We start from the raw sequence: 27055 nt of genomic DNA, 5'->3' as shown, positions 1-27055 counted from the left end.
GTTTTCCCTTTCTAGCGATTGATATTTTCAATAAAACTCTTTTCTTTTCATTTCTAAAATTTCTCTTATTTTTTTCTAACCTTTTCTTAGTCGTTCCCTTGACACGCTCCCCTTGCGATTGTTTTCCCTTTCTAGCGATTGATATTTTCAATAAAACTCTTTCCTTTTTCATTTCTAAAATTTCTCTTATTTTTTTTTAACCTTCTCTTAGTCGTTCCCTTGACACGCTCCCCTTCCGATTCTTTTCCCTTTCTAGAGATTGATATTTTCAATAAAACTCTTTCCTTTTTCATTTCTAAAATTTCTCTTTTTTTTTCTCACCTTCTCTTAGTCGTTCCCTTGACACGCTCCCCTTGCGATTCTTTTCCCTTTCTAGAGATTGATATTTTCAATAAAACTCTTTCCTTTTTCATTTCTAAAATTTTTCTTATATTTTTTTCTCTCCTTCTCTTAGTCGTTCCCTTGACACGCTCCCCTTGCGATTCTTTTCCCTTTCTAGAGATTGATATTTTCAATAAACCTCTTTTCTTTTTCATTTCTAAAATTTCTCTTATTTTTTTCTAACCTTTTCTTAGTCGTTCCCTTGACACGCTCCCCTTGCGATTGTTTTCCCTTTCTAGAGATTGATATTTTCAATAAAACTCTTTCCTTTTTCATTTCTAAAATTTCTCTTATTTTTTTCTCACCTTCTCTTAGTCGTTCCCTTGACACGCTCTCCTTGCGATTCTTTTCCCTTTCTAGAGATTGATATTTTCAATAAAACTCTTTTCCTTTTTCATTTCTAAAATTTCTCTTATTTTTTTCTAACCTTCTCTTAGTCGTTCCCTTGACACGCTCCCCTTGCGATTCTTTTCCCTTTCTAGAGATTAATATTTTCAATAAAACTCTTTTCTTTTCATTTCTACAATTTCTCTTATTTTTTTCTAACCTTCTCTTAGTTGTTCCCTTGACACGCTCCCCTTGCGATTCTTTTCCCTTTCTAGAGATTGATATTTTCAATAAAACTCTTTTCTTTTCCTTTCTAAAATTTCTCTCATTTTTTTCTCACCTTCTCTTAGTCGTTCCCTTGACACGCTCCCCTTGCGATTGTTTTCCCTTTCTAGAGATTGATATTTTCAATAAAACTCTTTTCTTTTCATTTCTAAAATTTCTCTTATTTTTTTCTAACCTTTTCTTAGTCGTTCCCTTGACACGCTCCCCTTGCGATTGTTTTCCCTTTCTAGAGATTGATATTTTCAATAAAACTCTTTCCTTTTTCATTTCTAAAATTTCTCTTATTTTTTTCTAACCTTCTCTTAGTCGTTCCCTTGACACGCTCCCCTTCCGATTCTTTTCCCTTTCTAGAGATTGATATTTTCAATAAAACTCTTTCCTTTTTCATTTCTAAAATTTCTCTTATTTTTTTCTCACCTTCTCTTAGTCGTTCCCTTGACACGCTCCCCTTGCGATTCTTTTCCCTTTCTAGAGATTGATATTTTCAATAAAACTGTTTCCTTTTTCATTTCTAAAATTTCTCTTATTTTTTCTCACCTTCTCTTAGTCGTTCCCTTGACACGCTCCCCTTGCGATTCTTTTCCCTTTCTAGAGATTGATATTTTCAATAAACCTCTTTCCTTTTTCATTTCTAAAATTTCTCTTATTTTTTTCTAACCTTTTCTTAGTCGTTCCCTTGACACGCTCCCCTTGCGATTGTTTTCCCTTTCTAGAGATTGATATTTTCAATAAAACTCTTTCCTTTTTCATTTCTAAAATTTCTCTTTTTCTTATAACCTTCTCTTAGTCGTTCCCTTGACACGCTCCCCTTGCGATTCTTTTCCCTTTCTAGAGATTGATATTTTCAATAAAACTCTTTCCTTTTTCATTTCTAAAATTTCTCTTATTTTTTTCTAACCTTTTCTTAGTCGTTCCCTTGACACGCTCCCCTTGCGATTGTTTTCCCTTTCTAGAGATTGATATTTTCAATAAAACTCTTTCCTTTTTCATTTCTAAAATTTCTCTTATTTTTTTCTCACCTTCTCTTAGTCGTTCCCTTGACACGCTCCCCTTGCGATTCTTTTCCCTTTCTAGAGATTGATATTTTCAATAAAACTCTTTTCCTTTTTCATTTCTAAAATTTCTCTTATTTTTTTCTAACCTTCTCTTAGTCGTTCCCTTGACACGCTCCCCTTGCGATTCTTTTCCCTTTCTAGAGATTGATATTTTCAATAAAACTCTTTTCTTTTCATTTCTAAAATTTCTCTTATTTTTTTCTAACCTTTTCTTAGTCGTTCCCTTTACACGCTCCCCTTGCGATTGTTTTCCCTTTCTAGAGATTGATATTTTCAATAAAACTCTTTCCTTTTTCATTTCTAAAATTTCTCTTTTTCTTATAACCTTCTCTTAGTCGTTCCCTTGACACGCTCCCCTTCCGATTCTTTTCCCTTTCTAGAGATTGATATTTTCAATAAAACTCTTTTCTTTTCATTTCTAAAATTTCTCTTATTTTATTCTAACCTTCTCTTAGTCGTTCCCTTGACACGCTCCCCTTGCGATTCTTTTCCCTTTCTAGAGATTGATATTTTCAATAAACATCTTTTTATTTCATTTCTAAAATTTCTCTTATTTTTTTCTCACCTTCTCTTAGTCGTTCCCTTCACACGCTCCCCTTGCGATTCTTTTCCCTTTCTAGAGATTGATATTTTCAATAAAACTCTTTCCTTTTTCATTTCTAAAATTTCTCTTATTTTTTTCTAACCTTCTCTTAGTCGTTCCCTTGACACGCTCCCCTTGCGATTCTTTTCCCTTTCTAGAGATTGATATTTTCAATAAAACTCTTTTCTTTTCATTTCTACAATTTCTCTTATTTTTTTCTAACCTTCTCTTAGTCGTTCCCTTGACACGCTCCCCTTGCGATTCTTTTCCCTTTCTAGAGATTGATATTTTCAATAAAACTCTTTCCTTTTTCATTTCTAAAATTTCTCTTATTTTTTTCTCACCTTCTCTTAGTTGTTCCCTTGACACGCTCCCCTTGCGATTCTTTTCCCTTTCTAGAGATTGATATTTTCAATAAAACTCTTTCCTTTTTCATTTCTAAAATTTCTCTTATTTTTTTCTAACCTTCTCTTAGTCGTTCCCTTGACACGCTCCCCTTGCGATTCTTTTCCCTTTCTAGAGATTGATATTTTCAATAAAACTCTTTTCTTTTCATTTCTAAAATTTCCCTTTTTTTTTTCTCACCTTCTCTTAGTCGTTCCCTTGACATGCTCCCCTTGCGATTCTTTTCCCTTTCTAGAGATTGATATTTTTAATAAAACTCTTTCCTTTTTCATTTCTAAAATTTCTCTTATTTTTTTCTCACCTTCTCTTAGTCGTTCCCTTGACACGCTCCCCTTGCGATTCTTTTCCCTTTCTAGAGATTGATATTTTCAATAAAACTCTTTCCTTTTTCATTTCTAAAATTTCTCTTATTTTTTTCTCACCTTCTCTTAGTCGTTCCCTTGACACGCTCCCCTTGCGATTCTTTTCCCTTTCTAGAGATTGATATTTTCAATAAAAATCTTTCCTTTATCATTTCTAAAATTTCTCTTATTTTTTTCCCACCTTCTCTTAGTCGTTCCCTTGACACGCTCCCCTTGCGATTCTTTTCCCTTTCTAGAGATTGATATTTTCAATAAAACTCTTTCCTTTTTCATTTCTAAAATTTCTCTTATTTTTTTCTAACCTTCTCTTAGTCGTTCCTTTGACACGCTCCCCTTGTGATTCTTTTCCCTTTCTAGAGATTGATATTTTCAATAAACCTCTTTCCTTTTTCATTTCTAAAATTTCTCTTTTTTTTGTAACCTTCTCTTAGTCGTTCCCTTGACACGCTCCCCTTGCGATTCTTTTCCCTTTCTAGTGATTGATATTTTCAATAAAACTCTTTCCTTTTTCATTTCTAAAATTTCTCCCTTTTTTCTAACCTTCTCTTAGTCGTTCCTTTGACACGCTTCCCTTGCGATTCTTTTCCCTTTCTAGTGATTGATATTTTCAATAAACCTCTTTTCTTTTCATTTCTAAAATTTCTCCCTTTTTTCTAACCTTCTCTTAGTCGTTCCCTTGACACGCTCCCCTTGCGATTCTTTTCCCTTTCTGGAGATTGATATTTTCAATAAAACTCTTTTCTTTTCATTTCTACAATTTCTCATATTTTTTTCTAACCTTCTCTTAGTCCTTCCTTTGACACGCTTCCCTTGCGATTCTTTTCCCTTTCTAGTGATTGATATTTTCAATAAACCTCTTTTCTTTTCATTACTAAAATTTCTCCCTTTTTTCTAACTTTCTCTTAGTCGTTCCCTTGACACGCTCCCCTTGCGATTCTTTTCCCTTTCTAGAGATTGATATTTTCAATAAAACTCTTTCCTTTTTCATTTCTAAAATTTCTCTTATTTTTTTCTCACCTTCTCTTAGTCGTTCCCTTGACACGCTCCCCTTCCGATTCTTTTCCCTTTCTAGAGATTGATATTTTCAATAAAACTCTTTTCTTTTCCTTTCTAAAATTTCTCTCATTTTTTTCTCACCTTCTCTTAGTCGTTCCCTTGACACGCTCCCCTTGCGATTGTTTTCCCTTTCTAGAGATTGATATTTTCAATAAAACTCTTTTCTTTTCATTTCTAAAATTTCTCTTATTTTTTTCTAACCTTTTCTTAGTCGTTCCCTTGACACGCTCCCCTTGCGATTGTTTTCCCTTTCTAGAGATTGATATTTTCAATAAAACTCTTTCCTTTTTCATTTCTAAAATTTCTCTTATTTTTTTCTAACCTTCTCTTAGTCGTTCCCTTGACACGCTCCCCTTCCGATTCTTTTCCTTTCTAGAGATTGATATTTTCAATAAAACTCTTTCCTTTTTCATTTCTAAAATTTCTCTTATTTTTTTCTCACCTTCTCTTAGTCGTTCCCTTGACACGCTCCCCTTGCGATTCTTTTCCCTTTCTAGAGATTGATATTTTCAATAAAACTGTTTCCTTTTTCATTTCTAAAATTTCTCTTATTTTTTCTCACCTTCTCTTAGTCGTTCCCTTGACACGCTCCCCTTGCGATTCTTTTCCCTTTCTAGAGATTGATATTTTCAATAAACCTCTTTCCTTTTTCATTTCTAAAATTTCTCTTATTTTTTTCTAACCTTTTCTTAGTCGTTCCCTTGACACGCTCCCCTTGCGATTGTTTTCCCTTTCTAGAGATTGATATTTTCAATAAAACTCTTTCCTTTTTCATTTCTAAAATTTCTCTTTTTCTTATAACCTTCTCTTAGTCGTTCCCTTGACACGCTCCCCTTGCGATTCTTTTCCCTTTCTAGAGATTGATATTTTCAATAAAACTCTTTCCTTTTTCATTTCTAAAATTTCTCTTATTTTTTTCTAACCTTTTCTTAGTCGTTCCCTTGACACGCTCCCCTTGCGATTGTTTTTCCTTTCTAGAGATTGATATTTTCAATAAAACTCTTTCCTTTTTCATTTCTAAAATTTCTCTTATTTTTTTCTCACCTTCTCTTAGTCGTTCCCTTGACACGCTCCCCTTGCGATTCTTTTCCCTTTCTAGAGATTGATATTTTCAATAAAACTCTTTTCCTTTTTCATTTCTAAAATTTCTCTTATTTTTTTCTAACCTTCTCTTAGTCGTTCCCTTGACACGCTCCCCTTGCGATTCTTTTCCCTTTCTAGAGATTGATATTTTCAATAAAACTCTTTTCTTTTCATTTCTAAAATTTCTCTTATTTTTTTCTAACCTTTTCTTAGTCGTTCCCTTGACACGCTCCCCTTGCGATTGTTTTCCCTTTCTAGAGATTGATATTTTCAATAAAACTCTTTCCTTTTTCATTTCTAAAATTTCTCTTTTTCTTATAACCTTCTCTTAGTCGTTCCCTTGACACGCTCCCCTTCCGATTCTTTTCCCTTTCTAGAGATTGATATTTTCAATAAAACTCTTTTCTTTTCATTTCTAAAATTTCTCTTATTTTATTCTAACCTTCTCTTAGTCGTTCCCTTGACACGCTCCCCTTGCGATTCTTTTCCCTTTCTAGAGATTGATATTTTCAATAAACATCTTTTTATTTCATTTCTAAAATTTCTCTTATTTTTTTCTCACCTTCTCTTAGTCGTTCCCTTCACACGCTCCCCTTGCGATTCTTTTCCCTTTCTAGAGATTGATATTTTCAATAAAACTCTTTCCTTTTTCATTTCTAAAATTTCTCTTATTTTTTTCTAACCTTCTCTTAGTCGTTCCCTTGACACGCTCCCCTTGCGATTCTTTTCCCTTTCTAGAGATTGATATTTTCAATAAAACTCTTTTCTTTTCATTTCTACAATTTCTCTTATTTTTTTCTAACCTTCTCTTAGTCGTTCCCTTGACACGCTCCCCTTGCGATTCTTTTCCCTTTCTAGAGATTGATATTTTCAATAAAACTCTTTCCTTTTTCATTTCTAAAATTTCTCTTATTTTTTTCTCACCTTCTCTTAGTCGTTCCCTTGACACGCTCCCCTTGCGATTCTTTTCCCTTTCTAGAGATTGATATTTTCAATAAAACTCTTTCCTTTTTCATTTCTAAAATTTCTCTTATTTTTTTCTAACCTTCTCTTAGTCGTTCCCTTGACACGCTCCCCTTGCGATTCTTTTCCCTTTCTAGAGATTGATATTTTCAATAAAACTCTTTTCTTTTCATTTCTAAAATTTCCCTTTTTTTTTTCTCACCTTCTCTTAGTCGTTCCCTTGACACGCTCCCCTTGCGATTCTTTTCCCTTTCTAGAGATTGATATTTTTAATAAAACTCTTTCCTTTTTCATTTCTAAAATTTCTCTTATTTTTTTCTCACCTTCTCTTAGTCGTTCCCTTGACACGCTCCCCTTGCGATTCTTTTCCCTTTCTAGAGATTGATATTTTTAATAAAACTCTTTCCTTTTTCATTTCTAAAATTTCTCTTATTTTTTTCTCACCTTCTCTTAGTCGTTCCTTTGACACGCTCCCCTTGCGATTCTTTTCCCTTTCTAGAGATTGATATTTTCAATAAAACTCTTTCCTTTTTCATTTCTAAAATTTCTCTTATTTTTTTCTCACCTTCTCTTAGTCGTTCCCTTGACACGCTCCCCTTGCGATTCTTTTCCCTTTCTAGAGATTGATATTTTCAATAAAAATCTTTCCTTTATCATTTCTAAAATTTCTCTTATTTTTTTCCCACCTTCTCTTAGTCGTTCCCTTGACACGCTCCCCTTGCGATTCTTTTCCCTTTCTAGAGATTGATATTTTCAATAAAACTCTTTCCTTTTTCATTTCTAAAATTTCTCTTATTTTTTTCTAACCTTCTCTTAGTCGTTCCTTTGACACGCTCCCCTTGTGATTCTTTTCCCTTTCTAGAGATTGATATTTTCAATAAACCTCTTTCCTTTTTCATTTCTAAAATTTCTCTTTTTTTTGTAACCTTCTCTTAGTCGTTCCCTTGACACGCTCCCCTTGCGATTCTTTTCCCTTTCTAGAGATTGATATTTTCAATAAACCTCTTTCCTTTTTCATTTCTAAAATTTCTCCCTTTTTTCTAACCTTCTCTTAGTCGTTCCCTTGACACGCTCCCCTTGCGATTCTTTTCCCTTTCTGGAGATTGATATTTTCAATAAAACTCTTTTCTTTTCATTTCTACAATTTCTCATATTTTTTTCTAACCTTCTCTTAGTCCTTCCTTTGACACGCTTCCCTTGCGATTCTTTTCCCTTTCTAGTGATTGATATTTTCAATAAACCTCTTTTCTTTTCATTTCTAAAATTTCTCTTATTTTTTTCTAACCTTCTCTTAGTCGTTCCCTTGACACGCTCCCCTTGCGATTCTTTTCCCTTTCTAGAGATTGATATTTTCAATAAAACTCTTTTCTTTTCATTTCTACAATTTCTCTTATTTTTTTCTAACCTTCTCTTAGTCGTTCCCTTGACACGCTCCCCTTGCGATTCTTTTCCCTTTCTAGAGATTGATATTTTCAATAAAACTCTTTCCTTTTTCATTTCTAAAATTTCTCTTATTTTTTTCTCACCTTCTCTTAGTCGTTCCCTTGACACGCTCCCCTTGCGATTCTTTTCCCTTTCTAGAGATTGATATTTTCAATAAAACTCTTTCCTTTTTCATTTCTAAAATTTCTCTTATTTTTTTCTAACCTTCTCTTAGTCGTTCCCTTGACACGCTCCCCTTGCGATTCTTTTCCCTTTCTAGAGATTGATATTTTCAATAAAACTCTTTTCTTTTCATTTCTAAAATTTCCCTTTTTTTTTTCTCACCTTCTCTTAGTCGTTCCCTTGACACGCTCCCCTTGCGATTCTTTTCCCTTTCTAGAGATTGATATTTTTAATAAAACTCTTTCCTTTTTCATTTCTAAAATTTCTCTTATTTTTTTCTCACCTTCTCTTAGTCGTTCCCTTGACACGCTCCCCTTGCGATTCTTTTCCCTTTCTAGAGATTGATATTTTCAATAAAACTCTTTCCTTTTTCATTTCTAAAATTTCTCTTATTTTTTTCTCACCTTCTCTTAGTCGTTCCCTTGACACGCTCCCCTTGCGATTCTTTTCCCTTTCTAGAGATTGATATTTTTAATAAAACTCTTTCCTTTTTCATTTCTAAAATTTCTCTTATTTTTTTCTCACCTTCTCTTAGTCGTTCCCTTGACACGCTCCCCTTGCGATTCTTTTCCCTTTCTAGAGATTGATATTTTCAATAAAACTCTTTTCTTTTCATTTCTAAAATTTCCCTTTTTTTTTTCTCACCTTCTCTTAGTCGTTCCCTTGACACGCTCCCCTTGCGATTCTTTTCCCTTTCTAGAGATTGATATTTTTAATAAAACTCTTTCCTTTTTCATTTCTAAAATTTCTCTTATTTTTTTCTCACCTTCTCTTAGTCGTTCCCTTGACACGCTCCCCTTGCGATTCTTTTCCCTTTCTAGAGATTGATATTTTTAATAAAACTCTTTCCTTTTTCATTTCTAAAATTTCTCTTATTTTTTTCTTACCTTCTCTTAGTCGTTCCCTTGACACGCTCCCCTTGCGATTCTTTTCCCTTTCTGGAGATTGATATTTTCAATAAAACTCTTTTCTTTTCATTTCTACAATTTCTCATATTTTTTTCTAACCTTCTCTTAGTCCTTCCTTTGACACGCTTCCCTTGCGATTCTTTTCCCTTTCTAGTGATTGATATTTTCAATAAACCTCTTTTCTTTTCATTACTAAAATTTCTCCCTTTTTTCTAACCTTCTCTTAGTCGTTCCCTTGACACGCTCCCCTTGCGATTCTTTTCCCTTTCTAGAGATTGATATTTTCAATAAAACTCTTTCCTTTTTCATTTCTAAAATTTCTCTTATTTTTTTCTCACCTTCTCTTAGTCGTTCCCTTGACACGCTCCCCTTCCGATTCTTTTCCCTTTCTAGAGATTGATATTTTCAATAAAACTCTTTTCTTTTCCTTTCTAAAATTTCTCTCATTTTTTTCTCACCTTCTCTTAGTCGTTCCCTTGAAACGCTCCCCTTGCGATTGTTTTCCCTTTCTAGAGATTGATATTTTCAATAAAACTCTTTTCTTTTCATTTCTAAAATTTCTCTTATTTTTTTCTAACCTTTTCTTAGTCGTTCCCTTGACACGCTCCCCTTGCGATTGTTTTCCCTTTCTAGAGATTGATATTTTCAATAAAACTCTTTCCTTTTTCATTTCTAAAATTTCTCTTATTTTTTTCTAACCTTCTCTTAGTCGTTCCCTTGACACGCTCCCCTTCCGATTCTTTTCCCTTTCTAGAGATTGATATTTTCAATAAAACTCTTTCCTTTTTCATTTCTAAAATTTCTCTTATTTTTTTCTCACCTTCTCTTAGTCGTTCCCTTGACACGCTCCCCTTGCGATTCTTTTCCCTTTCTAGAGATTGATATTTTCAATAAAACTGTTTCCTTTTTCATTTCTAAAATTTCTCTTATTTTTTCTCACCTTCTCTTAGTCGTTCCCTTGACACGCTCCCCTTGCGATTCTTTTCCCTTTCTAGAGATTGATATTTTCAATAAACCTCTTTCCTTTTTCATTTCTAAAATTTCTCTTATTTTGTTCTAACCTTTTCTTAGTCGTTCCCTTGACACGCTCCCCTTGCGATTGTTTTCCCTTTCTAGAGATTGATATTTTCAATAAAACTCTTTCCTTTTTCATTTCTAAAATTTCTCTTTTTCTTATAACCTTCTCTTAGTCGTTCCCTTGACACGCTCCCCTTGCGATTCTTTTCCCTTTCTAGAGATTGATATTTTCAATAAAACTCTTTCCTTTTTCATTTCTAAAATTTCTCTTATTTTTTTCTAACCTTTTCTTAGTCGTTCCCTTGACACGCTCCCCTTGCGATTGTTTTCCCTTTCTAGAGATTGATATTTTCAATAAAACTCTTTCCTTTTTCATTTCTAAAATTTCTCTTATTTTTTTCTCACCTTCTCTTAGTCGTTCCCTTGACACGCTCCCCTTGCGATTCTTTTCCCTTTCTAGAGATTGATATTTTCAATAAAACTCTTTTCCTTTTTCATTTCTAAAATTTCTCTTATTTTTTTCTAACCTTCTCTTAGTCGTTCCCTTGACACGCTCCCCTTGCGATTCTTTTCCCTTTCTAGAGATTGATATTTTCAATAAAACTCTTTTCTTTTCATTTCTAAAATTTCTCTTATTTTTTTCTAACCTTTTCTTAGTCGTTCCCTTGACACGCTCCCCTTGCGATTGTTTTCCCTTTCTAGAGATTGATATTTTCAATAAAACTCTTTCCTTTTTCATTTCTAAAATTTCTCTTTTTCTTATAACCTTCTCTTAGTCGTTCCCTTGACACGCTCCCCTTCCGATTCTTTTCCCTTTCTAGAGATTGATATTTTCAATAAAACTCTTTTCTTTTCATTTCTAAAATTTCTCTTATTTTATTCTAACCTTCTCTTAGTCGTTCCCTTGACACGCTCCCCTTGCGATTCTTTTCCCTTTCTAGAGATTGATATTTTCAATAAACATCTTTTTATTTCATTTCTAAAATTTCTCTTATTTTTTTCTCACCTTCTCTTAGTCGTTCCCTTCACACGCTCCCCTTGCGATTCTTTTCCCTTTCTAGAGATTGATATTTTCAATAAAAACTCTTTCCTTTTTCATTTCTAAAATTTCTCTTATTTTTTTCTAACCTTCTCTTAGTCGTTCCCTTGACACGCTCCCCTTGCGATTCTTTTCCCTTTCTAGAGATTGATATTTTCAATAAAACTCTTTTCTTTTCATTTCTACAATTTCTCTTATTTTTTTCTAACCTTCTCTTAGTCGTTCCCTTGACACGCTCCCCTTGCGATTCTTTTCCCTTTCTAGTGATTGATATTTTCAATAAACCTCTTTTCTTTTCATTACTAAAATTTCTCCCTTTTTTCTAACCTTCTCTTAGTCGTTCCCTTGACACGCTCCCCTTGCGATTCTTTTCCCTTTCTAGAGATTGATATTTTCAATAAAACTCTTTCCTTTTTCATTTCTAAAATTTCTCTTATTTTTTTCTCACCTTCTCTTAGTCGTTCCCTTGACACGCTCCCCTTGCGATTCTTTTCCCTTTCTAGAGATTGATATTTTCAATAAAACTCTTTCCTTTTTCATTTCTAAAATTTCTCTTATTTTTTTCTCACCTTCTCTTAGTCGTTCCCTTGACACGCTCCCCTTGCGATTCTTTTCCCTTTCTAGAGATTGATATTTTCAATAAAACTCTTTCCTTTTTCATTTCTAAAATTTCTCTTATTTTTTTCTCACCTTCTCTTAGTCGTTCCCTTGACACGCTCCCCTTGCGATTCTTTTCCCTTTCTAGAGATTGATATTTTCAATAAAACTCTTTCCTTTTTCATTTCTAAAATTTCTCTTATTTTTTTCTAACCTTCTCTTAGTCGTTCCTTTGACACGCTCCCCTTGTGATTCTTTTCCCTTTCTAGAGATTGATATTTTCAATAAACCTCTTTCCTTTTTCATTTCTAAAATTTCTCTTTTTTTTGTAACCTTCTCTTAGTCGTTCCCTTGACACGCTCCCCTTGCGATTCTTTTCCCTTTCTAGAGATTGATATTTTCAATAAACCTCTTTCCTTTTTCATTTCTAAAATTTCTCCCTTTTTTCTAACCTTCTCTTAGTCGTTCCCTTGACACGCTCCCCTTGCGATTCTTTTCCCTTTCTGGAGATTGATATTTTCAATAAAACTCTTTTCTTTTCATTTCTACAATTTCTCATATTTTTTTCTAACCTTCTCTTAGTCCTTCCTTTGACACGCTTCCCTTGCGATTCTTTTCCCTTTCTAGTGATTGATATTTTCAATAAACCTCTTTTCTTTTCATTTCTAAAATTTCTCCCTTTTTTCTAACCTTCTCTTAGTCGTTCCCTTGACACGCTCCCCTTGCGATTCTTTTCCCTTTCTGGAGATTGATATTTTCAATAAAACTCTTTTCTTTTCATTTCTACAATTTCTCTTATTTTTTTCTTACCTTCTCTTAGTTGTTCCCTTGACACGCTTCCCTTGCGATTCTTTTCCCTTTCTAGTGATTGATATTTTCAATAAACCTCTTTTCTTTTCATTACTAAAATTTCTCCCTTTTTTCTAACCTTCTCTTAGTCGTTCCCTTGACACGCTCCCCTTGCGATTCTTTTCCCTTTCTAGAGATTGATATTTTCAATAAAACTCTTTCCTTTTTCATTTCTACAATTTCTCATATTTTTTTCTAACCTTCTCTTAGTCCTTCCTTTGACACGCTTCCCTTGCGATTCTTTTCCCTTTCTAGTGATTGATATTTTCAATAAACCTCTTTTCTTTTCATTACTAAAATTTCTCCCTTTTTTCTAACCTTCTCTTAGTCGTTCCCTTGACACGCTCCCCTTCCGATTCTTTTCCCTTTCTAGAGATTGATTTTATCAATAAAACTCTTCTCCTTTCATTTCTAAAATTTCTCCCTTTTTTGTAACCTTCTCTTAGTCGTTCCCTTGACACGCTCCCCTTCCGATTCTTTTCCCTTTCTAGAGATTAATATTTTCAATAAACCTCTTTTCTTTTCGTTTCTAAAATTTCTCTTATTTTTTTCTAACCTTCTCTTAGTCGTTCCCTTGACACGCTCCCCTTGCGATTCTTTTCCCTTTCTAGAGATTGATATTTTCAATAAACCTCTTTTCTTTTCATTTCTTAAATTTCTCATATTTTATTCTAACCTTCTCTTAGTCGTTCCTCTGACACGCTCCCCTTCCGATTCTTTTCCCTTTCTAGAGATTGATATTTTCAATAAACATCTTTTTATTTCATTTCATAAATTTCTCATATTTTTTTCTTACCTCCTCTTAGTTGTTCCCTTGACACGCTCCCCTTGCGATTCTTTTCCCTTTCTAGAGATTGATATTTTCAATAAAACTCTTTCCTTTTTCATTTTTAAAATTTCTCTTATTTTTTTCTAACCTTCTCTTAGTCGTTCCTTTGACACGCTCCCCTTGCGATTCTTTTCCCTTTCTAGAGATTGATATTTTCAATAAAACTCTTTTCTTTTCATTTCTACAATTTCTCTTATTTTTTTCTAACCTTCTCTTAGTCCTTCCTTTGACACGCTCCCCTTGCGATTCTTTTCCCTTTCTGGAGATTGATATTTTCAATAAAACTCTTTTCTTTTCATTTCTACAATTTCTCATATTTTTTTCTAACCTTCTCTTAGTCCTTCCTTTGACACGCTCCCCTTGCGATTCTTTTCCCTTTCTAGAGATTGATATTTTCAATAAACATCTTTTTATTTCATTTCTTAAATTTCTCATATTTTTTTCTAACCTTCTCTTAGTCGTTCCTTTGACACGCTCCCCTTGCGATTCTTTTCCCTTTCTAGAGATTGATATTTTCAATAAAACTCTTTTCTTTTCATTTCTACAATTTCTCTTATTTTTTTCTAACCTTCTCTTAGTCCTTCCTTTGACACGCTCCCCTTGCGATTCTTTTCCCTTTCTAGAGATTGATATTTTCAATAAAACTCTTTTCTTTTTATTTCTAAAATTTCTCTAATTTTTTTCTAACCTTCTTTTAGTCGTTCCTTTGACACGCTCCCCTTGCGATTCTTTTCCCTTTCTAGAGATTGATATTTTCAATAAAACTCTTTTCTTTTCATTTCTACAATTTCTCTTATTTTTTTCTAACCTTCTCTTAGTCCTTCCTTTGACACGCTCCCCTTGCGATTCTTTTCCCTTTCTAGAGATTGATATTTTCAATAAAACTCTTTTCTTTTTATTTCTAAAATTTCTCTAATTTTTTTCTAACCTTCTTTTAGTCGTTCCTTTGACACGCTCCCCTTGCGATTCTTTTCCCTTTCTAGAGATTGATATTTTCAATAAACTTCTTTTCTTTTCTTTTCTAAAATTTCTCTTATTTTTTTCTAACCTTCTCTTAGTCGTTCCTTTGACACGCTCCCCTTGCGATTCTTTTCCCTTTCTAGAGATTGATATTTTCAATAAACCTCTTTTCTTTTCATTTCTAAAATTTCTCTTATTTTTTTCTTACCTCCTCTTAGTTGTTCCCTTGACACGCTCCCCTTGCGATTCTTTTCCCTTTCTAGAGATTGATATTTTCAATAAACCTCTTTTCTTTTCATTTCTAAAATTTCTCTTATTTTTTTCTTACCTCCTCTTAGTTGTTCCCTTGACATGCTCCCCTTGCGATTCTTTTCCCTTTCTAGAGATTGATATTTTCAATAAACCTCTTTTCTTTTCATTTCTAAAATTTCTCTTGTTTTTTTCTTACCTTCTCTTAGTCGTTCCCTTGACACGCTCCCCTTCCGATTCTTTTCCCTTTCTAGAGATTGATATTTTCAATAAAACTCTTTTCTTTTCATTTCTACAATTTCTCATATTTTTTTCTAACCTTCTCTTAGTCGTTCCCTTGACACGCTCCCCTTGCGATTCTTTTCCCTTTCTAGAGATTGATATTTTCAATTAACATCTTTTCTCTTCATTTCTAAAATTTCTCCCTTTTTTCTAACCTTCTCTTAGTCGTTCCTTTGACACGCTCCCCTTGCAATTCTTTTCCCTTTCTAGAGATTGATATTTTCAATAAACCTCTTTTCTTTTCCATTTCTAAAATTTCTTTTTTTTTTGTAACCTTCTCTTAGTCGTTCCCTTGACACGCTCCCCTTGCGATTCTTTTCCCTTTCTAGAGATTGATATTTTCAATAAACCTCTTTCCTTTTTCATTTCTAAAATTTCTCCCTTTTTTCTAACCTTCTCTTAGTCGTTCCCTTGACACGCTCCCCTTGCGATTCTTTTCCCTTTCTAGAGATTGATTTTTTCAATAAAACTCTTCTCCTTTCATTTCTAAAATTTCTCCCTTTTTTCTAACCTTCTCTTAGTCGTTCCCTTGACACGCTCCCCTTGCGATTCTTTTCCCTTTCTGGAGATTGATATTTTCAATAAAACTCTTTTCTTTTCATTTCTACAATTTCTCATATTTTTTTCTAACCTTCTCTTAGTCCTTCCTTTGACACGCTTCCCTTGCGATTCTTTTATCTTTCTAGTGATTGATATTTTCAATAAACCTCTTTTCTTTTCATTACTAAAATTTCTCCCTTTTTTCTAACCTTCTCTTAGTCGTTCCCTTGACACGCTCCCCTTGCGATTCTTTTCCCTTTCTGGAGATTGATTTTTTCAATAAAACTCTTCTCCTTTCATTTCTAAAATTTCTCCCTTTTTTCTAACCTTCTCTTAGTCGTTCCCTTGACACGCTCCCCTTGCGATTCTTTTCCCTTTCTGGAGATTGATATTTTCAATAAAACTCTTTTCTTTTCATTTCTACAATTTCTCATATTTTTTTCTAACCTTCTCTTAGTCCTTCCTTTGACACGCTTCCCTTGCGATTCTTTTCCCTTTCTAGTGATTGATATTTTCAATAAACCTCTTTTCTTTTCATTACTAAAATTTCTCCCTTTTTTCTAACCTTCTCTTAGTCGTTCCCTTGACACGCTCCCCTTGCGATTCTTTTCCCTTTCTGGAGATTGATTTTTTCAATAAAACTCTTCTCCTTTCATTTCTAAAATTTCTCCCTTTTTTCTAACCTTCTCTTAGTCGTTCCCTTGACACGCTCCCCTTGCGATTCTTTTCCCTTTCTGGAGATTGATATTTTCAATAAAACTCTTTTCTTTTCATTTCTACAATTTCTCATATTTTTTTCTCACCTTCTCTTAGTCGTTCCCTTGACACGCTCCCCTTGCGATTCTTTTCCCTTTCTAGAGATTGATATTTTCAATAAAACTTATTTCTTTTCATTTCTAAAATTTCTCTTATTTTTTTCTCACCTTCTCTTAGTCGTTCCCTTGACACGCTCCCCTTCCGATTCTTTTCCCTTTCTAGAGATTGATTTTATCAATAAAACTCTTCTCCTTTCATTTCTAAAATTTCTCCCTTTTTTGTAACCTTCTCTTAGTCGTTCCCTTGACACGCTCCCCTTCCGATTCTTTTCCCTTTCTAGAGATTAATATTTTCAATAAACCTCTTTTCTTTTCATTTCTAAAATTACTCTTATTTTTTTCTCACCTTCTCTTAGTCGTTCCCTTGACACGCTCCCCTTGCGATTCTTTTCCCTTTCTAGAGATTGATATTTTCAATAAAACTCTTTCCTTTTTCATTTCTAAAATTTCTCTAATTTTTTTCTAACCTTCTCTTAGTCGTTCCCTTGACACGCTCCCCTTGCGATTCTTTTCCCTTTCTAGAGATTGATATTTTCAATAAAACTCTTTCCTTTTTCATTTCTAAAATTTCTCTTATTTTTTTCTCACCTTCTCTTAGTCGTTCCCTTGACACGCTCCCCTTCCGATTCTTTTCCCTTTCTAGAGATTGATATTTTCAATAAAACTCTTTCCTTTTTCATTTCTAAAATTTCTCTTATTTTTTTCTCACCTTCTCTTAGTCTTTTCTTTGACACGCTCCCCTTGCGATTCTTTTCCCTTTCTAGTGATTGATATTTTCAATAAACCTCTTTTCTTTTCATTTCTAAAATTTCTTTTATTTTTTTCTTACCTTCTCTTAGTCGTTCCTTTGACACGCTCCCCTTGCGATTCTTTTCCCTTTCTAGAGATTGATATTTTCAATAAACTTCTTTTCTTTTCTTTTCTAAAATTTCTCTTATTTTTTTCTAACCTTCTCTTAGTCGTTCCTTTGACACGCTCCCCTTGCGATTCTTTTCCCTTTCTAGAGATTGATATTTTCAATAAACCTCTTTTCTTTTCATTTCTAAAATTTCTCTTATTTTTTTCTTACCTCCTCTTAGTTGTTCCCTTGACACGCTCCCCTTGCGATTCTTTTCCCTTTCTAGAGATTGATATTTTCAATAAACCTCTTTTCTTTTCATTTCTAAAATTTCTCTTATTTTTTTCTTACCTCCTCTTAGTTGTTCCCTTGACATGCTCCCCTTGCGATTCTTTTCCCTTTCTAGAGATTGATATTTTCAATAAACCTCTTTTCTTTTCATTTCTAAAATTTCTCTTATTTTTTTCTTACCTCCTCTTAGTTGTTCCCTTGACACGCTCCCCTTGCGATTCTTTTCCCTTTCTAGAGATTGATATTTTCAATAAACTTCTTTTCTTTTCATTTCTAAAATTTCTCTTATTTTTTTCTTACCTTCTCTTAGTTGTTCCCTTGACACGCTCCCCTTGCGATTCTTTTCCCTTTCTAGAGATTGATATTTTCAATAAACCTCTTTCCTTTTTCATTTCTAAAATTTCTCTTATTTTTTTCTTACCTTCTCTTAGTTGTTCCCTTGACACGCTCCCCTTGCGATTCTTTTCCCTTTCTAGAGATTGATATTTTCAATAAACCTCTTTTCTTTTTCATTTCTAAAATTTCTCTTATTTTTTTCTTACCTTCTCTTAGTTGTTCCCTTGACACGCTCCCCTTGCGATTCTTTTCCCTTTCTAGAGATTGATATTTTCAATAAACCTCTTTTCTTTTCATTTCTAAAATTTCTCTTATTTTTTTCTTACCTTCTCTTAGTTGTTCCCTTGACACGCTCCCCTTGCGATTCTTTTCCCTTTCTAGAGATTGATATTTTCAATAAACCTCTTTTCTTTTTCATTTCTAAAATTTCTCTTATTTTTTTCTTACCTTCTCTTAGTTGTTCCTTTGACACGCTCCCCTTGCGATTCTTTTCCCTTTCTAGAGATTGATATTTTCAATAAACCTCTTTCCTTTTTCATTTCTAAAATTTCTCTTATTTTTTTCTTACCTTCTCTTAGTCGTTCCCTTGACACGCTCCCCTTGCGATTCTTTTCCCTTTCTAGAGATTGATATTTTTAATAAACCTCTTTCCTTTTTCATTTCTAAAATTTCTCTTATTTTTTTCTAACCTTCTCTTAGTTGTTCCCTTGACACGCTCCCCTTGCGATTCTTTTCCCTTTCTAGTGATTGATATTTTCAATAAACCTCTTTTCTTTTCATTTCTAAAATTTCTCTTATTTTATTCTAACCTTCTCTTAGTCGTTCCTTTGACACGCTCCCCTTGCGATTCTTTTCCCTTTCTAGAGATTGATATTTTTAATAAACCTCTTTCCTTTTTCATTTCTAAAATTTCTCTTATTTTTTTCTAACCTTCTCTTAGTTGTTCCCTTGACACGCTCCCCTTGCGATTCTTTTCCCTTTCTAGTGATTGATATTTTCAATAAACCTCTTTTCTTTTCATTTCTAAAATTTCTCTTATTTTATTCTAACCTTCTCTTAGTCGTTCCTTTGACACGCTCCCCTTGCGATTCTTTTCCCTTTCTAGAGATTGATATTTTTAATAAACCTCTTTCCTTTTTCATTTCTAAAATTTCTCTTATTTTTTTCTTACCTTCTCTTAGTCGTTCCCTTGACACGCTCCCCTTGCGATTCTTTTCCCTTTCTAGAGATTGATATTTTTAATAAACCTCTTTCCTTTTTCATTTCTAAAATTTCTCTTATTTTTTTCTAACCTTCTCTTAGTTGTTCCCTTGACACGCTCCCCTTGCGATTCTTTTCCCTTTCTAGTGATTGATATTTTCAATAAACCTCTTTTCTTTTCATTTCTAAAATTTCTCTTATTTTATTCTAACCTTCTCTTAGTCGTTCCTTTGACACGCTCCCCTTGCGATTCTTTTCCCTTTCTAGAGATTGATATTTTTAATAAACCTCTTTCCTTTTTCATTTCTAAAATTTCTCTTATTTTTTTCTCACCTTCTCTTAGTCGTTCCCTTGACACGCTCCCCTTGCGATTCTTTTCCCTTTCTAGAGATTGATATTTTCAATAAACCTCTTTCCTTTTTCATTTCTAAAATTTCTCTTATTTTTTTCTTACCTTCTCTTAGTCGTTCCCTTGACACGCTCCCCTTGCGATTCTTTTCCCTTTCTAGAGATTGATATTTTTAATAAACCTCTTTCCTTTTTCATTTCTAAAATTTCTCTTATTTTTTTCTAACCTTCTCTTAGTTGTTCCCTTGACACGCTCCCCTTGCGATTCTTTTCCCTTTCTAGTGATTGATATTTTCAATAAACCTCTTTTCTTTTCATTTCTAAAATTTCTCTTATTTTATTCTAACCTTCTCTTAGTTGTTCCCTTGACATGCTCCCCTTGCGATTGTTTTCCCTTTCTAGAGATTGATATTTTCAATAAACCTCTTTTCTTTTTCATTTCTAAAATTTCTCTTATTTTTTTCTAACCTTCTCTTAGTCGTTCCTTTGACACGCTCCCCTTGCGATTCTTTTCCCTTTCTAGTGATTGATATTTTCAATAAACCTCTTTTCTTTTCATTTCTAAAATTTCTCTTATTTTATTCTAACCTTCTCTTAGTCGTTCCTTTGACACGCTCCCCTTGCGATCCTTTTCCCTTTCTAGAGATTGATATTTTCAATAAACCTCTTTTCTTTTCATTTCTAAAATTTCTCTTATTTTATTCTAACCTTCTCTTAGTCGTTCCTTTGACACGCTCCCCTTGCGATCCTTTTCCCTTTCTAGAGATTGATATTTTCAATAAACCTCTTTTCTTTTCATTTCCTAAATTACTCTTATTTTTGTAACCTTCTCTTAGTCGTTCCTTTGACACGCTCCCCTTGCGATTCTTTTCCCTTTCTAGAGATTGATATTTTCAATAAACCTCTTTTCTTTTCATTTCTACAATTTCTCTTATTTTTTTCTAACCTTCTCTTAGTCGTTCCTTTGACACGCTCCCCTTCCGATTCTTTTCCCTTTCTAGAGATTAATATTTTCAATAAACCTCTTTTCTTTTCATTTCTAAAATTTCTCTTATTTTTGTAACCTTCTCTTAGTCGTTCCTTTGACACGCTCCCCTTCCGATTCTTTTCCCTTTCTAGAGATTAATATTTTCAATAAACCACTTTTCTTTTCATTTCTAAAATTTATCTTATTTTTGTAACCTTCTCTTAGTCGTTCCCTTGACACGCTCCCCTTGCGATTCTTTTCCCTTTCTAGAGATTGATATTTTCAATAAACCTCTTTTCTTTTCATTTCTAAAATTTCTCTTATTTTTGTAACCTTCTCTTAGTCGTTCCTTTGACACGCTCCCCTTGCGATTCTTTTCCCTTTCTAGAGATTGATATTTTCAATAAACCTCTTTTCTTTTCATTTCTAAAATTTCTCTTATTTTTGTAACCTTCTCTTAGTCGTTCCTTTGACACGCTCCCCTTGCGATTCTTTTCCCTTTCTAGAGATTGATATTTTCAATAAACCTCTTTTCTTTTCATTTCTAAAATTTCTCTTATTTTTGTAACCTTCTCTTAGTCGTTCCCTTGACACGCTCCCCTTGCGATTCTTTTCCCTTTCTAGAGATTGATATTTTCAATAAACCTCTTTTCTTTTCATTTCTAAAATTTCTCTTATTTTTGTAACCTTCTCTTAGTCGTTCCTTTGACACGCTCCCCTTGCGATTCTTTTCCCTTTCTAGAGATTAATATTTTCAATAAACCTCTTTTCTTTTCATTTGTAAAATTTCTCTTATTTTTGTAACCTTCTCTTAGTCGTTCCTTTGACACGCTCCCCTTGCGATTCTTTTCCCTTTCTAGAGATTGATATTTTCAATAAACCTCTTTTTTTCATTACTAAAATTTCTCCCTTTTTGTAACCTTCTCTTAGTCGTTCCCTTGACACGCTCCCCTTGCGATTCTTTTCCCTTTCTAGAGATTGATATTTTCAATAAACCTCTTTTTTTCATTACTAAAATTTCTCTTATTTTTTTCTAACCTTCTCTTAGTCGTTCCTTTGACACGCTCCCCTTGCGATTCTTTTCCCTTTCTAGAGATTGATATTTTCAATAAACCTCTTTTTTTCATTACTAAAATTTCTCTTATTTTTTTGTAACCTTCTCTTAGTCGTTCCCTTGACACGCTCCCCTTGCGATTCTTTTCCCTTTCTAGAGATTGATATTTTCAATAAACCTCTTTTTTTCATTACTAAAATTTCCCCCTTTTTTCTAACTTTCTCTTAGTCTTTTCTTTGACACGCTCCCCTTGCGATTCTTTTCCCTTTCTAGTGATTGATATTTTCAATAAACCTCTATTCTTTTCATTTCTAAAATTTCTTTTATTTTTTTCTTACCTTCTCTTAGTCGTTCCTTTGACACGCTCCCCTTGCGATTCTTTTCCCTTTCTAGAGATTGATATTTTCAATAAACTTCTTTTCTTTTCATTTCTAAAATTTCTCTTATTTTTTTGTAACCTTCTCTTAGTCGTTCCCTTGACACGCTCCCCTTGCGATTCTTTTCCCTTTCTAGAGATTGATATTTTCAATAAACCTCTTTTTTTCATTACTAAAATTTCCCCCTTTTTTCTAACTTTCTCTTAGTCTTTTCTTTGACACGCTCCCCTTGCGATTCTTTTCCCTTTCTAGTGATTGATATTTTCAATAAACCTCTATTCTTTTCATTTCTAAAATTTCTTTTATTTTTTTCTTACCTTCTCTTAGTCGTTCCTTTGACACGCTCCCCTTGCGATTGTTTTCCCTGTCTACAGGTTGATATTTTCAATAAACCTCTTTTCTTTTCATTTCTAAAATTTCTCTTATTTTTTTCTTACCTTCTCTTAGTTGTTCCCTTGACACGCTCCCCTTGCGATTCTTTTCCCTTTCTAGAGATTGATATTTTCAATAAACCTCTTTTCTTTTTCATTTCTAAAATTTCTCTTATTTTTTTCTTACCTTCTCTTAGTTGTTCCCTTGACACGCTCCCCTTGCGATTCTTTTCCCTTTCTAGAGATTGATATTTTCAATAAACCTCTTTTCTTTTTCATTTCTAAAATTTCTCTTATTTTTTTCTTACCTTCTCTTAGTCGTTCCTTTGACACGCTCCCCTTGCGATTCTTTTCCCTTTCTAGAGATTGATATTTTCAATTAACCTCTTTTTTTCATTACTAAAATTTCTCCCTTTTTTGTAACCTTCTCTTAGTCGTTCCCTTGACACGCTCCCCTTCCGATTTTTTTCCCTTTCTAGTGATTGATATTTTCAATAAACCTCTTTTTTTCATTACTAAAATTTCTCCCTTTTTTGTAACCTTCTCTTAGTTGTTCCCTTGACACGCTCCCCTTGTGATTCTTTTCCCTTTCTAGAGATTGATATTTTTAATAAACCTCTTTCCTTTTTCATTTCTAAAATTTCTCTTATTTTTTTCTAACCTTCTCTTAGTCGTTCCCTTGACACGCTCCCCTTCCGATTCTTTTCCCTTTCTAGAGATTTATATTTTCAATAAACCTCTTTTCTTTTTCATTTCTAAAATTTCTCTTATTTTTTTCTAACCTTCTCTTAGTCGTTCCCTTGACACGCTCCCCTTGCGATTCTTTTCCCTTTCTAGTGATTGATATTTTCAATAAACCTCTTTTTTTCATTACTAAAATTTCTCCCTTTTTTGTAACCTTCTCTTAGTTGTTCCCTTGACACGCTCCCCTTGTGATTCTTTTCCCTTTCTAGAGATTGATATTTTTAATAAACCTCTTTCCTTTTTCATTTCTAAAATTTCTCTTATTTTTTTCTAACCTTCTCTTAGTCGTTCCCTTGACACGCTCCCCTTCCGATTCTTTTCCCTTTCTAGAGATTTATATTTTCAATAAACCTCTTTTCTTTTTCATTTCTAAAATTTCTCTTATTTTTTTCTAACCTTCTCTTAGTCGTTCCTTTGACACGCTCCCCTTGCGATTCTTTTCCCTTTCTAGAGATTGATATTTTCAATTAACCTCTTTTTTTCATTACTAAAATTTCTCCCTTTTTTGTAACCTTCTCTTAGTCGTTCCCTTGACACGCTCCCCTTCCGATTTTTTTCCCTTTCTAGTGATTGATATTTTCAATAAACCTCTTTTTTTCATTACTAAAATTTCTCCCTTTTTTGTAACCTTCTCTTAGTTGTTCCCTTGACACGCTCCCCTTGTGATTCTTTTCCCTTTCTAGAGATTGATATTTTTAATAAACCTCTTTCCTTTTTCATTTCTAAAATTTCTCTTATTTTTTTCTAACCTTCTCTTAGTCGTTCCCTTGACACGCTCCCCTTCCGATTCTTTTCCCTTTCTAGAGATTTATATTTTCAATAAACCTCTTTTCTTTTTCATTTCTAAAATTTCTCTTATTTTATTCTAACCTTCTCTTAGTCGTTCCCTTGACACGCTCCCCTTGCGATTCTTTTCCCTTTCTAGTGATTGATATTTTCAATAAACCTCGTTTCTTTTTTTTTCTAAAATTTCTCCCTTCTTTGTAACCTTCTCTTAGTCGTTCCCTTGACAATATTTTCTTTCGATTGTTTTCCCTGTCTACAAGTTGATATTTTCAATAAACCTCTTTTCTTTTCATTTCTAAAATTTCTCCCTTTTTTGTAACCTTCTCTTAGTCGTTCCCTTGACAATATTTTTTTCGATTGTTTTCCCTGTCTACAGGTTGATATTTTCAATAAACCTCTTTTCTTTTCATTTCTAAAATTTCTCCCATTTTTGTAACCTTCTTTTAGTCGTTCCCTTGACAGGTATTCTTTTGGATTCTTTCCCCTTTGTAAAGGTTGATATTTTAAATAAACTGGTTTTCTTTTTCATTTCAAACATTTCTCTATTTTTTGTAATCTTTCTTTTAGTCATCCTCTTGACAAGCTCTCCTTTCGATTTTTCTCCATGTCTACAGGATGATATTTTCAATAAACCTCTTTTCTTTTAATTATCTAAATTTTCTTTTTTTTGTAACTATCTTTCAGTTATTCCCTTGACAAGTTTTCCTTTCGATTCTTTTCCCTTCTAAATGTTGATATTTTAAATAAACCTCCTTTTTTTCATTTCTGAAATTTCTCTAATTTTTTGTAACCTTTTTTTTAGTCATTCCATTGACAAGTTCTCCTTTCGATAATTTTTGCTCTTTTTCAGGTTGACTACATCAATGAATCTCCGTTGTTGACTGCAAGAATTTTCTCTTTCTTTCCCAATGTCTTTTCAAAATTTCATTCTTTCCAAAGTTCTTTTCTAGATTTTTTGCCTCTTTATAGGTTTTTAGTTTCAATGAACCAGTTGTCTTGATTTCAAGAACTATTTCTAACTTTCCAAAAGTCGTGATCTTGAAAATTTTTCCTACCAATAACTTTGCTTTTTTCACGTTGAATATTTCAGTGAAGCTCTATTCATGACTTCAAAAACTACTTCTATCTTTCCTAATGTTCTTTCATAATTTTATTCTCTCAAAAAGGTCTCCTGTCAATTTATCGCCCTTTTGCAGGTTGTAATTTTCAATGAACCCCAATTCAACCTTTCTTGAATGAAGCCCATTTTGGAATCGCGCCATATTGAGCCGATGATTTGGTAAAAGTCTTTGAAGGTTTATCAAATTATGCTTTGAAAGATTTCGTCTTTTAAAACCTTTCTAGGTATCTTGGTCAAGTCTGTTGTCTTGACGAGAGATATTGAAAATGCACAAGAACACTTAAACAATATTTTGTATGAAGTAAATCAACTTTATTCTGTTGTTTGCTTATTCAACCTACTGCTCTTATTATGAATTATAGGTTTGACATAACACTTTCTCTTCTTCAGATGGAAAAGATCAAGTGGACTATCTACGCAAAGACTTCTATAATACCTCACGGCAGTTGTACGCTCATCTTGGATAAACTGGATTTTAGTGACCCTTGAAACAGAAATGGATAGATAGAGAAAAGAGCAAGGAGAGCAATATAGTCAAGAAATCAAGCTCCAACTCTACCCAGTTTCTTTTATATTTTATTAGATTATATCTAAATTAAACTGGATTTAGGTTCGGTAAAAGTTAAACTTTTATTTCAACGATACCCTTGTTGCAGACAATCTAGCAAGTCTTGTTGATAAATATTTTAGACTACTGTCAACTCCTATCCTCCCTATCAGTTCTCATAAGATGAATCATAGGGGAGGCATAAAGCTTAGATGGAGTCCAGTCTGCATTTATATAAACTTTCTTTTGGAATCTTTGGTGAATAATATCAAGACATAAACATCGGTTTACGATTCCAAGTACTGCTACAAGATACATTTTCCTTTCACTGTTGTGAGTAGGCCGGATATGAAACTGAAAACGGTCGTTTTAATCAGCTGAGTAGAGACATTCCTACCAATTCATGGGCGTTTTTAAGGCCAAACATGTGATTCAAGGTAGAGTCGTGCACTTGCTTTTTGTAAAGCTGCACCCAAGAGACAAGAACAGTTTATGAAAGACAAAGAAAACCGGCGTAATTGCAGTGCTTGTAATCAATGTTTCGCTGCACTTTACAACAATGTATTCTTCTCCAGAGTTCTGCAAGTGTAATTGCGTTGTGTTAGACTCCGTTGTAAATTGCGATTAGTACATTTTTAAACTTTTATTATTACCAAGATGGTGATAGTTTTTGACGATTGCTACAAGAAATATGTTATCAATAATTTTCAAGTTTCCCCCACCGCCAAGATTAAAGCCCACCCCGATTGAGTAGAAAATAGCACTATCGATAAATGGGCGTATTCCTTACTCTGTTTGTTTTGTAAGTAGCCCCTTTCCGTCCTTGCCTAGATACCCCTTAGACCCTGTGAATAGTGGCATGAAAAGAAACCAGGGGATTGCACAAAGTTGTTTTTCAGTATTAGTAGCAATTAATTTTCAGTATAAAACATATGTGTAGACAAATAAATTTTAGCATTAAAAAAGGGGCTCAGCCCCCTTAGCCCCATAGCTCTTCCCCGTTGTCTTAGACCCGTTTGTCCTCCCGAGTAACTCAAGATTTTGTTCACCTCTATATGCTTACAGCTTTGTGAACCTTTTTCAGGGCCTCAACGTTCTTCTACAAATTCAACCAGCTTTGAACTGGCAATTTTTCAAATACTTTTCATTGTCTCATGCAGTTTGCCTTTTACTGTGGCAACAAGGGTGCCCTTTCTTTAACATGGAAACCCCAGTCTAATCATCTCCCATAGAGTTCTGCTATTCTAAAGCCCTTGTACGGATCTTTAAGGGAGAAGCTGGGAATAAAAGCTATAGAAATCATGTATTGAATTTCTTTTGTTTTAAGTGATAAGCCTTTGTCTTGCTTAATCTGGAAAGAACTATTTTATACTGTCGCTGCATTGTATGAAGTAAGCTTTCAGTATTACAAATGGAATGCTTGATATGTGAAGTACTTGTCTTATTTTCTGTGTATTTTTCTTGCTTTTCTAAATATCGATTAATTGATGTATTAGCAAGCCGGGTACCGGCATTCCTCTGTTTACACAAAGAGAGCCTTTTGTCTCCGATTGAATAGGCAGTGTTTCAGCTGAAAGTTGCGTTTTTGGCAAAAGTATACAGTGTATCAATTTATGCGTTATACCACAGGATGCAGGAGATTGTGCCCGTTCTGTTGGTTTTTTCGCTGAGACGATCGGACCATGTATGGCAAAGTTATTCGACTTTTACTCAGTTTTGACCGAGGGGGATTCAGGTTTGCACAAAGCAGTTCAGAAAAAACAATAGGCTTGTGATTCCCAGAGTTTCAAAAGATCTTGGTTTTTGGTGATTTACTCCTAAACTATAGTAGCTATGAAATTATTGATACGTTCATTCGACGCGCCGTTCGATGCTCGATTTTTTGA

General features: G+C 33.4%; 1 long non-coding RNA gene across 1 annotated transcript in view; it reads left to right on the top strand.

Annotated features, from left to right (window-relative positions):
• The window catches only part of LOC148958945 (uncharacterized), a 48631-nt gene extending 22030 nt beyond the window's left edge, over nt 1-26601 (top strand). Inside the window, exon 3 of the long non-coding RNA XR_016144237.1 lies at nt 25013-26601. This is a non-coding gene — a long non-coding RNA (uncharacterized LOC148958945). The remainder of the gene's footprint in view (nt 1-25012) is intronic.
• Nucleotides 26602-27055: the final 454 nt, after the last annotated feature.

The sequence above is a fragment of the Rhopilema esculentum genome, chromosome 11, assembly GCF_057945365.1.
Source record: "Rhopilema esculentum isolate cy_ngs chromosome 11, ASM5794536v1, whole genome shotgun sequence".
Taxonomy (NCBI): Eukaryota; Metazoa; Cnidaria; class Scyphozoa; order Rhizostomeae; family Rhizostomatidae; genus Rhopilema; species Rhopilema esculentum.
The sequence above is the reverse complement of the archived record's forward strand: the minus strand, read 5'-3'. Positions and strand labels throughout refer to the sequence as shown.